The following is a 12,711-nucleotide window of genomic DNA, read 5'->3' as shown; positions in this document are numbered from 1 at the left end:
TAAATTCTCTGCCTGCATCTCTCCCGCCCAGGACAAGAAAGGGGAGGGGAAGTTTAACATGAATATGGTTTAAAGGTTGCTGCATGCAAAGATATCTTTAAAGCTTGGCACCCTAGTCTGAAGGAAGGGTAAAAAAATAGTTTTACTCAGTTTTCTATTATTTGGAAGCCAAATGTACGCACTGAAAGTTAGAAATCTAAGCAAAAAGTGACACAAACACAGGACAGGAGAAAGTCATCGGAATACAAACGCTTTCTGCACATAGTATGTATATGAGACCAAAGCGTGTGTGTGTGTGTGTGTGTGTGTGTTTGTACACTGATACTGTAAAAATTAATTAGTTAATTAGTTAATAATAATGCTGATGGCCAGGTTAAGACACCTTGCCTAGGAGCCTCCTTTCTGGTGCTGGTCCCACACAGGCTGCTGCCCCTGGTCAGTGGGGGTCGGGTTGCCCCCTCGCAGCCCATCCCCTACACTCCCCAGGAGTGGCCCGCCCGCGGGGTCTCCAAGTGGCATTTCTTTTTAAGATCTGGTTATTCCTCTGAACCGAATCACGTCCCCACCAGATGTCTATTCCTGACGCTCGCACTGCCCACCCAAGAACACTCTTCCTCCCCTGTACGCGAGGGGAGCGAGACTTTATCCACGGACGCGCGGCTGCACCCAGTTCGATGACCCCGTGACCATCTTCTCCACTGACCCAAGAAGAAAGGGCGCGGGGCAGCGAGCCTGCAGGGCAGGGGGGAGGGTCCCGACGGGCCGCCGTCACCTGCTGCGCTCCGGCCGCCGCCGCAGCGCCCGCACTGGGCCCCGCACCCTCCCCGCTGCCCTCGCCCCCGCGGGCCCTTACCGCGTGCGCATCCTGCGGGCCGCCGCGTGCCGGGGCTCAGAGCCGCATCCCGGCCGCCGGCCGCAGCGGAGGGCGCGCCCCGAGCTCTCCGGTTGGTCCAGGCCCCGCCGGCTGGGTCCCGGGTCCGCGCTGCGCCGCTCGGGGTGGGCGGAGCGCGGCGATGCGCACGGGGAAGCTGATAGGTGAGGAGCGGGGCGGGGGCGGCGGGGGCGCGGCGGGGGCGGGGGCCGCAATCCCGGGAGGCCCGGCGCTTCCGGAGGTGCCGAGAGCCGCAGCCCGCACCGCCCGGGGAACGGTCTATCCCGGCCAGCGGCTGGAGCGCATCCTTCCTGGGCACTCACCGGGCACGCTGGGCGGGGGAGCCTGCGCAGATGCCCTGGGCCGGGCCGGGCCGGGCCGGGGAGCCGCTGCCCTGCAGGGGACAGAAGTTAACTTTGAAACCACCCGCGCCGCGCACGGAAGGGAGGGGACCGGAGGCCTTCTCCAAAGGCGCTGCGGCCCCCTGGCCTCTTTGCAGGGGGTCAAGGTCAGTTAGGCCTCTGGCACCCCCCCTGGCCGAACGCGGAATGAAGTGGGCACGGTTCTCTCCTTTTACAAAGGGGGAAACTGAGGGCCAGAGCAATTCTCCTGAACACAGCCTCAGGGTGAGGGCGGATCGAATAAAACAAGCCCACAGGCGTGGACAGTGGCAGGCGTGCCCACAGGACCCCACCTTTCTCTGGCAGGAAAAAATCATATAGGCGCATACCTTCGTGTGCCTGCATTTGCGTGCGTGCTTTTTAAGAGCTGGAGATTAATTATCCAATCCTTGGGAGGCCAATCCAGGTCGCACAGTGAAAAACCTTGGAGAGCTCTGAAAATCCCCGGTGCTCTGGCCGCTGCCCCAAGCACGGGGCCCCTGACTCACATTCTAGAAGCCTTCGTTTTCCACAGCCTCAGAATAGTGCTGGCCCTCCCCTCCCCGCCGGAACTGTGGTCTTTTCTGCAGAGATGAAGCGAACTGGGGGAGGGGGAGAGTCCAGAGACGCTGCAGGACCAGTTTGGGGAAAGGAGGGGCCCCCGGAAAGCGAAAGCGGGAGCTGTGGATTGGGGGCAGAGGGAGCTGCGGAGCGTCTGCCAAGAGGAACACGGCGTGATCACAGCGGGATTATTAAAACTCCCACTCAGTCTCCTGGGGGAACCGAGCAGGCCTGGCGCACTCGAGGCACGCAGAGGCAGTTAGGATGCAGGGTGAAGGAGATGCAGCTGCTGCCTGGCACAGCCCCTGTGCCGCTTTGAATCCCAGGCCTCCCTGGCCTTCTCCCACAAACCCATGCCAGCCACTGTCACCTCACCGCAGCAGGTGACCCAGCCTCAGACAGCTGAGGGACTGTGACTCAGGTGGATGGAGGAGCAGGACCGCTGAAAGGCTCGGGAGGCCGAGTCTGCAGACAGCAGGGCCTCAGGGGGACGCAGGTCTGGAGAGATAAGGGCCTTGCACAGGGACAGGGTTGGAGCTGAGCTGGTCAGGAAGAGGGGAGGAGAAAGCATGCAGACCAAGCTAGGCGCAGAGGGGAGGGCGGGCAGGTCCATGCAAGCACACAGACTGCTGTGGCCTCATAGCAAGTGAAGCATCCTGACCCAGGGCTCATGTACCAAGATTCTGAAATTGATCTTGGCCAGACAGTAAGGGAGGCTGCTCCGTCCTTGCAGTTCAGGCCCGTTCCATGTGTCACTGGCCCTGTGCAGAGCCCTGTGCAGGCCAAGCCACGCTGCACCCCAGGGTTTCGGACTCCCTGCACCAGCTGTCCCCTGATCCGGACCACCTGCCACAGTGGGCGGGGAACCCCGTCCTGCACCTGGTAGAGAGTGAGCAGCAGCCCATCCCTGCACACTCAACGCCAGGCACACACAGCCTGTGACAAAACTGTGCTCAGATTTGTTGGGTGTCCTGAGGGGCGGGGAATCATTCCCGAAGACAGCTCCTGTGGCAGTAGAAAGGATGGGGCCCAGGGCTCCCACAGATAGCACAGGAAACCCCATTCACGTTTGCTGTGGGAACAGGGCCGTCCCACAGGACAAGCCCCAGTCACAACCTTTACTCTCACCCCCAGGTCACACTGACTCCTGCACTGCTGGCCCTGGACCCACTCACCCCTATCTCGGAGCCCCAGCGCTCACCTTCGAAGTGCAGGGATTTGTGGCTCTGCCTCTGTCTCCCCCTAGATCTCCCACAGATGCACCGCCACTTTCCAGACACATGACTGTCACACACTCCCACACCTCGTCACTCTCCTCCCTCTGCTGTGGTTGGGATGTGAGCTGAGTGCCTCCCAAGGGCTCCTGGGTGCCCAGTATAATGGTCTTCAGAGGAGATGGGACCTTAAGTGGAGGTGCTCAGTGCAAGGGGATTAGGTCAGGGGTGATGTGGTTTCCATGGAGCGCAGGTTCTTCTGAGCCTGCTGTTATAAAAGCAAAATGGCCCTGCTCCTCTGCACTCTGGATTCCTGGATTCCATGAGATCTGTCACCCATGCATTGCCACCATGACACCATACACCACTAGGTGTGACGCAGCTGGGGAGGGACCCTCAGCCAAGATGAAACTGATGATATCACCCTATCTGGGGCTTTAGTTCCAAACCTAGGAGCTATATAAACCTCTCTTCGTTATAAAGCACCCAGCCTCAGGTGTTTTGTTAAAGCAATGGAAAACAGTTGAATACATCCTTTATCCTACTTGTTCAGTACTGCTGCTTAACTTAGGGTTGGACCCTATTTCTCTGTGCTGTCTTCTGTCTCAGATGAGACTCGGGGTGCTCATCCCAGAACAGGCCTTAGCCTGGTACTTTGTTAGGATTTATATCTGGATGTCCCTGAAGCCTCCTATGTTCATGGAGAGGGGCTTTGGGGGAGGTGACTGATTTATGGGGTAAATGGCTGACTTGCCACTTGGAGGTAGGGGTCTGGTTGGAAGGGGTAGGTCATTGGGAGTATCCTGGTTACTTTTTTCATTGCTAAGACAAAATACCCAATGCCCAAAATGAAGAAAGAAAGGGTTTATTTAGCTCACAGTTTGTGGAGGTTTCAGTCCATAATAAGCTGGCTCCATTGCACAGTGGTGCGGCAAGTGAGACAGTAGTTCAGGGCGGCAGGAGATATAAAAGCCACAAGAGCAAAATGGGGAGAGCAAGGCTCTTTTCCTCCCTTACACTGCACGCAGGCTCCCCTTCCTAGGGCGGTGCAGTACTCACACCCCCAAGCCCAGCGCTAGACAGTGAACCAATCACCAACTCTAGACTTGGCAGCCTGTGAAAATCCCACCCATGAGGCACTGGGGGGACATCCAGACACAAACCATGACAGACGTGTGGCCTGGAAAGGTTCTCACTCCCTCCCCTCCCCGCATTTCCTCCCTTGACTGTCCCTGCTTCCTGCTCCCCATGCCATGCAGCTTTTCCTCTGCTGTGCTGTCCTGCCTTAGAGCCAGCTGACTGTGGCCTGAAATGTGAGCCAAGGTAAAACCTCTCCTCCCTTAAGTTGTGGGTGTCAGGTGTTTTGTTCCAGCAATAAGAAAAGTGAACGAGACTCACATGAGCACAGAGCAATACCCATGGGGTCAGTGGATGAGGGAAAGGCCATCTGGTGTCCACTCCATGTGGGGCTACTGCAGGAACTGAGGAAGCAGGGCTCTATGCATAGCATGGGAAGCACCAGCCTGTCTGATTCCAGAACCTGGCTGGAGCCGGCTTCTTGGCTAGGACACTCCCAGGGACACTTGTACAAATTTAGAGAAGGATCTGAGGTTCTGTGAAGCTGGAAAATGGTTTTGCTGGGAAGCCACTACCCTGCAGGCGGCCACTGCACCGTTTCTGCTTCTGGTCCTGTGAAGGACCTAATAAATCCTTGCATATTCCTATACATACTGTATATTGGTTCTGTTCATCCAGAGAACCCTAAACAGGAGGAAGGTTGATCGCTGTAAAGATGGCTTAGTTGGTGGCAGTTTGGTAAAGAGAACTTTAGGTGCCCTCTCTTCCTGCATACAAATAAGAACACTTTCCTTGGGCCCTTTCTTTTTTTCCAGAGAAGAAAATACAACCTCCAGTTCTTGGAAAGACAGCGTGGCTGTCCCTCTGTCTGTTGCTAGTGGAACTGAAGTGAGGCATGCTGCATGCAGCTAGCAAGCCCTGAGGAGACTAAACTTGAGTCTGGTTATCATCCTGGTCCCACAGGGGCTGTACCAACTCCCAACACTGGCTGGGGCGGGAGTAGAATGTGCAATTTGAAGATACCGGATCAGTTGTGGTGGGTATTTTTTTAAAAAGAAATCCAGCAGCACTTACACATCAGTCATACTTCCTTGTCATGTTGAGAAAAAGCATCCTCATCTCGCCACTGCCTTCAGATCATTGGTAAACTCTTTTTCTAGAGTTCCCAGCACTCTTGCCAGAGAAGCTGCTTACCTGGCACTGAAGGGTCTTTTGCAGCACTGACATCAGATTCACAATCATCTACAGTGCAGATTCCCAGGTATCCGGAGCTCTGCAAGCTGCTGGGGAACAGAGCCCTGACAAAGGGCTGAGTTTTGAAGCTGTCTGCGTAGAGCGTGCACAGAGAGGTCTTCTCCCGCAGTGGTGCACAGCAGCCCAAGAGACCTGCTGGGTGCAGGACCAGAATGAAACTGGCAGCAGAAGTTTACGTAGCAGGATGGGACGCCGGCGAGGGCAGCTGATTCTAACTGAGGGCGCAACATGACCCACTCTTTTCTCTCTTCTTGAAAGTTAGAAGCTTCTGTTGTCGAACACATCATGGATGGACCTCCAATACCTGGAAACAAACTAGGTCCATGCAGTTCTGTGGAAGTTCTCTTCCCACCCAGCTGCAGAGAAAGCGTCTTGCAGCCCAGTCCTCGGTCCGCGTCTCTGGATCAGAGGAGGGGAGGTTCCCTGCCTTTCTAACCATCCATGCTGCAAAACAGGGGCCCCACACAAAACACAAAGAGGAAATGAAGAAAGCCAAAGCATAGCCACTTCCAAGGCTCGGTCCTGAGCGGTGCGTCTCCTACAGTCACCACCAGCTGACCGCGTGGAGATGGGATGGATGTGCAGAGAGTGGAGATGTGTACGTAACATATCTTACTGCTTTTCCTGGGTCCCCTCCCATTCCCAAAGGACCCGCCTCCCTGTTTCCTATTGTCTGTCTTTTATTTTGCTCTTTTATTTGTATTTTGGGTCTGTCACATAAAAGAAACCGTGTGGTACTTCAGCATGGGCGTCTGATTGATGCCACTTAGCATTACAGTCTACAGGTGTAGCCATTTGCCTACAGATGGCTCCAGTTTGTATCCCTATGGCAGAGTGGCACTCCGTGGTGTATAAACACTGCATTTTCTTTGTCCTTTCATCTGTCGAGGTCATATAGGCTTCTACCAAGACTCAGCTATCACGAGTTGTCTGATCACTTAGCACATCCTCGTCTTCAGCCTTCTGATAACCCCAGCAGACGAAGTGAGCTGGAGATGTGATTATTTTAGAGAGGAAATTGAGCCCCACAGGTACTAGAATTTCTGTGTTCTCTTGTCACTTCTGTGGCCCAATGGAGGGAACGAGAGAGGTGTGTGGTCCACAGCCCACACAGTCCCCCTGCACGTGGCAGTGCTGGCCACTTGGGTGGCCCAGGAGCAGTACCACAGGGGTGGGGGCGAGGCAAGACCCCAGCCTCCAGACTCCCCTACATTTTTGATCCCCCAAAATTAATACAAATTATAGCAACGTTGGATGAGCACCTGAGTAACATCTTGATGTGAACTTTCTACTTTTGTATTATTGATTTAACTGAGCGAAGCCTGGGCAGAGAGAATTAATGAGAGCAGCTTAGGAAATGCATTTTTTAGAAGCATAAATTTGTTTTCATTATGGTGATGACGATGCTGAAAGCGCTATGCCAGCCTTTTTTTTCAATACCGAAGACTGAAACACAGGGCCCTTACACAGAGCCACACTCCCACCCCTTTCTATTCTTTATTTGGGGACAGGATCTCACTAAGTCACCACATTGCCCAGGTTGGGCTTGAACTTCCAGTCTTCCTGCAGCTCGTTATTCTAAGCGGGCGGTGTTCATTGCCACATTCTTTTCATTATGGTTTGTGAGGTGGGCCCTCTTTATACCCCACAGAAAAGGGAGTCTCGGGGAGGTCAAATAATTGGCCCCATGAAATAATATCTTGAGGAAAAGGAAAAACAAAGATACAGTGAGTGTGCTACTTTGTTCACCCCGCTAAGTCCTCCCTGGCTTTTTATGTAAATGTTACAAACCTAAAACCCACAGGGAAGGAAGGGAGCGGGGTGTGGAATATCCTTTGCTGTATCCAGCAGGGAACCGAGGTGCTGATGCTTAGCTTAGATTTATTTCAGAGAAGGAAACCCCTACGGTCATAATTAGCTACTGAGCTGGAAGCCTGGCAAGATGCCTTTTTTTAAAAGAGAGAGGTAAAGAACTAATCACCGGGCTTTCATTTAAGACAAGGCATCAAGAAATAGGGTGAAAAGCAGTAAGAAAAATTAACCAGACACCAAGTAAAAATGGAAGAAGGAAGATCAGTGCACAAAAAAATGTCAGGTCTTTTCTGCAAGGCTGGGAAAACCCTCAATTCCCTTTCTTACACCTCTGAAACTCTCTTCCTCTTTTAGGGACTCACAATATGGCTTTTAAAGGTTTGCGTGGCTTGTTTAAACAGGGGCAGCACTTACAAAAGTCTGTCCCCTGGATTTTAGAAATGTGTTTCACAAAAGACACAAATCAGCATCCAGGGTCTCGTGCGCTGATGCTGGCAAGACCCCGCCTGGACAGCTTGTTAGCTCAGGCCTTCGCAGAGCCTTCAGGACAAACGTGAGGGGAGCTTCCCAAACTCGCCTGACACTGAGACCCATTCCTCAAAGAACACACTGTGCGAGTAAGGTTGTGAGAACCCCACTTTGGGTCACAGTGCTCTAAAATAAAACACAGAGCAGGGGCCACTCTGGCTGGGGAGAAGCAGGGAGGAGGAAACGCCCCAAGCCATCGGCTGATTTGGAGGAACACTGGGCTACAATGACAACAACTGAAGTGAAGAACCGACCTCAGGCTTGCACTGTTCGGTGGACCTTGCAAGCCTACAGCGGGTGTCTGAGCAACCATTGAGAGGACAACAGTGATCACTTTGACAACAATGATCAATGACTATGATGGAGGTCCCCTGTTTTACTTTTGAAATCCAATATCAGGTTCTCACTGTTTTGTTTTGTTTTATTACTCTGTTCTATTCCCCATATAAAATAAAATAAAATACTGTGGTATTTCAGTTCGCAGACTTATACCCCCCCCCCCCGTACACCTCTGGTCCCAGCTGGATCCAGCAATCCATGCCATTCAGGTGAAGGACAAAACAATAGTGTTAGACTAGAGCTCTGTGTGCTCTAGAAGGAGAACTTGCACTCTTGTGTTTAGACAGCTGTCACTCTGCAGTCCAGGCTGGCTTAGCCTTACTGTGTAAACTGGGCTGGCTTTGAATTTATGGCAATCCTCCTGCCTCAGCCTCCTGAGTGCTGGGATGACAGGCATGCGTCACCATGCCTGGCTCTTCATTCTGACTCTGGTGATGATCCCCACTGGGGAGCTGGCCTTTTTGTTCATCCGACTACTTGGATCAGGCTGTGGTCACAGAGGAGGGCTCTGGGAATGATTTGGTCCTCTGAATTATTAGTTCCTGTTTATCTGCCGAGAATCAGCAGGATTGTACAATGAATATCACAACAGGGCCTCCTTTTGGGGACTTCATATGAACAACTCGTAACTCCTTCGAGGATCCACATTCCACTCCAGAACCAGCACCAGGATATCTCCACTGCCCTACTGATGGCACTGGTGCTGGTCAGTGGAGGACTTCCTCAGGTGAGGAAGTCCTGGGTCCTGCAGGTGAAGAAGAGCTCTAGGAATGAGCTGAACCCCTGGACGTCAATCAGTGAAGTCAGAAAACCTGGGGAACTGGGGACGGCAGAAGCTTGTGGGGCACACTCTCATGGACAGAGGGGGAAAGCACTGCCCCTAGATCTCAGGGTAGGCACAGTCACCAGCACTGTGCACACCCGAGGCTTTCGTCTGGGGAGAACGACCATGAAAGGACACATCACTGATCTCACAGCACAAGAGAACAGTGCATGTACTGAAGGCCTGCATTTTCACACCTTCCAATGATGCTATGAGGCTGTAAATTTCATGACATCTGTATCTTTAGGGATAATGATTACTGTTCCAAGGTGCCCAGCTTTCCCCTGATAAAGAAGTTGGATGATTTGCTTTGTCAGGTGCTCTGCAGGACAAGCAAGGAGCAAGGTCCAAGGACAGGGCTTTCATGGTCACTGTCTTCCCACTTAACCCAGAAACATTAGGATCAAGGAGCTTATTGTGCTTTCAATCTCAAGTTGTCCCCAAAGCCCCCCTGTGTTTGGAAGGACACAGGATTCTGGGGGCTGATAGCTGACTTGCTGTCTGATTGGAAGAGAGAGTCACTAGGGGTGTGGCCTGAAAGGATTCCTCTGCCTCCCCACCTCCTCTCTTCTCTTTCTGCTTCCTGCCCACCATGAGGAGAGCAGCTGTCCTCCGCCAGACCCATCCATCACGCTGTCAGCTATGTGCGGACTGAAACTTCTAAAACAGGCCAAAATAAAGCCTTCCTCTTCTAAATTGCAGATGTGGGATCTTCTGTGCCAGTGATGAAGAAGGTGACAAAGACAATGCATTTATTGAGCATCCTCTACGATCCCCCAGAGCTCCCATCCCCGTTCCCACTGAGCCAAGCTGAGGGTTACATCCCTGCCACAGATGCTGCCTGGCTTCTCCGCCCCAGCCATTCCCTCCACCAAACTACTTGTGGCGGACAGGACTCAGGATGCTGAAGTGGCAGACACAAACCACGCCTCTCTGCTGATTCCTTTGTTGAACGCATACCTGCAAAGAGCTTCTGTGAGCCGGGCACCATGCTGGAGTCCAGGGTAAAAGGCATCCTCACCTGCAGGGCACAAGGGTGGGAGGTGGTGAGGGCAGGAAGGGCAGAGTGAGGGGTCCTCTCCCACCCCAGCTCCTAGCCGCGTGGGCCGCTGCCATCCTCCCCCAGGGGACTTGGATAAAGAGCCCCGGGGCACGGGGCACGCAGCTCAAGTGACAGCCTCATTGTCTCATCACTGCAGAGACCAGAGGCATGAGATCAAGGTGTGAGCTGTGTGGGTTTTTTTTCTAGCCCCTGTTAGGGGAATCAGGCACAATATCATTTTCAAGCCTTTCTTTGAGCAAGAAGGGATTCTCCCATCAGGCAGCTCCTAACCAGAAGTGCATGGGGTCCTGCAGGTGGGTGGATGTGAGGCTTTCTAGGGAGTTTAATAAATGCCTGTAGTAAAGAAAAATGAAATTTCAAGCCTATCAGCCCAAACCCCTTGACCAATCTGTGTAACTGGCTCTCCAGCAAGACTGGCAAATAGGGCAGCCAGAGAATCATCACCGGGCAAATATTTCCTTTGCTTTCTTCTGTGTTTGCCCAAGGTTTGTCCTGGGGATAAAAAACGTAAAGGCAAATGGAAGGAGAACTGCATCAAATTGTTTCAGTCACCAGATAAGCAAAGCTGTAAAACAGCTTTCTGCTTTTTACACCACGGGCCCAGCTTCCTCCGGACTCTGTGATGAGCCCTCTGGTGCCCACTTTGGCCCCACGGAGCAGGAGGGGAACCAGGTACATGTAGACTCGCGCTGCCCTGACAGCAGTCGGGTCTGTCCGCTGCCTAAAGCTGGGGCTTCCCCTGCCCAAGAGGTCCTGGCCTGGCCACTCCGTACTTCATGCTGTAAGGCACTGACCATGTGCAGGCTCCAGACTTCAAGGGCACTACTGAATATCTCATGCCAGACCTGTCCACCAGCCACAACACAGTCCATTAGTAAATGCTGGTTGGTAGATTCAGGCACTAGACCAGAGAACAAGGCCTGCCTGCCCCTGAGCTCAGAGCACAGTAGACAGTGCCATCATCCAGACAGCTACCAGAGGGATACTGAGGCACAGCCAGGTGCTGCAAAGTGCAAAGAGGATGTAGAAAATCCTGTCCCTGGTGCATTCCCACAATCCCAGGTGGGAGGCTGATGTAGAGGGTCACTCTTCGGTGACTGAAAGCAAATGTATGCATCTCAGAGGACATTTTCTTACACCAGGGACAGTGACATTGAATCTGAGTTGAAAGATGATTGGCCTGGGACTTGACAAGGCAGGGAAATTCATCTTTGGGGACATCTCTGAGGAGCAAAACTGAACCATGAAATCTAATGTCATTAAATCCAAGTACTCACTAAGTGATCATTGTCTGCTGCACTTTATGCTAAGTTCTGAGAATTCAGATATGAATAAATTATAATTTTCTTGCCTTAAAGGAGCCAAGTCAAAACTGGGAGGTATACACAAATATACCTTGGGCAACCCAGCAACTTAGCAGTTTAAAAGAGGGTCAAGGAGGTCACTCAGGGTGAAGGTCCAGGGTTCAATCTCCCTGGGCAGTGAGGAGGAGACATTTGTGCTGTTCAGGAAGCAGCCGTGAGAGCTGACGCCCCATGACAGGTGGCATTCTTCCCAGGTGGGTGAAGGAAGGGTGCCTGCCGCAGTATCAGTGCATCCAAAGCCGTGCAGAGGAGGGGATTGCGGGACACCGCTTCCTGTTCCTGCTGTGACAAACCCAGCAGCCCTGAGTGTCTGTGCTTCCACATCCTCAGTCAACCCACTGCAGACTGGAAATATTGTTTAAAAACCGCAGCTGTACTGAGCATGCAGAGAGCTTTCCTGCTGGTCGTCATCCGCTGAGCCACATGGCACAGCAGCGATGTGCATAGAACACACCTTGGATTCTGGAGGTCACCTAAAGTATCCGGGGCAGGTGGGTGGGTTTACGTGGACACAGCGCTGTTTTATACAAGGGCCTTGCTGCAGGCTTGGGCATTTGTGGGTGTTGGGACCCCTGCAGAAACTGAGGAGCAACTGTCTTACAGACTTAGTGGGGGCCAAAAATCTGTGTGAGTCTCTGGGGGAAAAAGTCAAGGGGTTCCGAGGGCTGCAGTGGGGCAGGTCCACTTCCAGGCCCCGTGGTGTCCAGAGAATCCAGCCCTGCTGGTTGTAGGATGAAGTCCTTATTTCCTTGTTGGCTGCTGGGCAGGGTGGCTCTTGGCCTCTCACGACATCAGTCCTCCCTGGCCCATCCCATCGTTTCGGCAGCCATAGCTCATGACCTCTCACACATCACCTGCTTCTTCTTTCACCACCTCTCTCCAGCCCCTGTGCCCCACTGTCAGCTTTAAGAGCCCTGATGATTATGTGGGGCCCACATAGATCACCCCAGTAACCTCCCACTTCAAGGTCCACAGCCTTAGTTCTACATATCACGGTCATCTGGCCACATAAGACAGCAGCGTCAGAGCTGTTGGAGACTGGGCATAGGCATGTTTGGGACCTTCCACAGTACTGACCATGCAGCCGGAAGCTTGAGTCCATGGCTGAGAGGGGATTCGGGGAGAGAAGGAGAGGGGGCATCTGGATGACTTTCCACCAGGCAGGAAGGTGACTGTGCAGCCTCTGAACAAACACCCCAGCGCTTAAAGCCAGGGAGTGGCAGACACACTCCGCAAGCACTCAGGTGGCAGATGGGTAGGTATGGCTTTGGCCTTGGGTGACTTTTTATCCAAAGCCGAGCTGGCGGTTGCAGGACCCACGCTGGCCCCTGGCCTCTGGTTCACAAGAGAGGTCATCTTAGTGGCTAAGTCAGCCCAGCTGTCGCGGCAAAGCACTGCAGCCTGGGGGCTTCACCACACTGGAGG

The 12,711-nt window shown here is 53.2% G+C and overlaps 1 protein-coding gene and 1 long non-coding RNA gene across 5 annotated transcripts in view; one reads left to right on the top strand and one right to left on the bottom strand.

Moving 5' to 3' along the window:
* B3galt5 (beta-1,3-galactosyltransferase 5) overlaps positions 1 to 1,975 on the bottom strand; it is a 49,453-nt gene extending 47,478 nt beyond the window's left edge. Inside the window, exons 1-2 of one of the 4 annotated variants that reach the window (XM_063224532.1) lie at positions 1,602 to 1,975; positions 1,195 to 1,265 (exon numbers count right to left, since the gene is read on the bottom strand). The gene's annotated coding sequence lies outside the window, so the exon portion shown is untranslated. Of the gene's footprint in view, positions 1 to 853; positions 1,161 to 1,194; positions 1,266 to 1,601 lie in introns of those variants that run through there. The other 3 variants (XM_003463925.5, XM_063224533.1, XM_013146102.3) reach the window with 3 other exon arrangements.
* LOC134470434 (uncharacterized) lies at positions 860 to 8,173 on the top strand. The gene is made up of 2 exons (XR_010039314.1): positions 860 to 1,035; positions 4,919 to 8,173. It is a non-coding gene; the product is annotated as an uncharacterized LOC134470434 (long non-coding RNA).
* Positions 8,174 to 12,711: the final 4,538 nt, after the last annotated feature.

This window comes from Cavia porcellus, unplaced genomic scaffold, assembly GCF_034190915.1.
Source record: "Cavia porcellus strain 051 isolate PalLab524CR breed Dunkin Hartley unplaced genomic scaffold, mCavPor4.1 scaffold_15, whole genome shotgun sequence".
NCBI classification, from domain to species: domain Eukaryota; kingdom Metazoa; phylum Chordata; class Mammalia; order Rodentia; family Caviidae; genus Cavia; species Cavia porcellus.
This window is presented reverse-complemented; position numbering and strand designations above follow the sequence as displayed.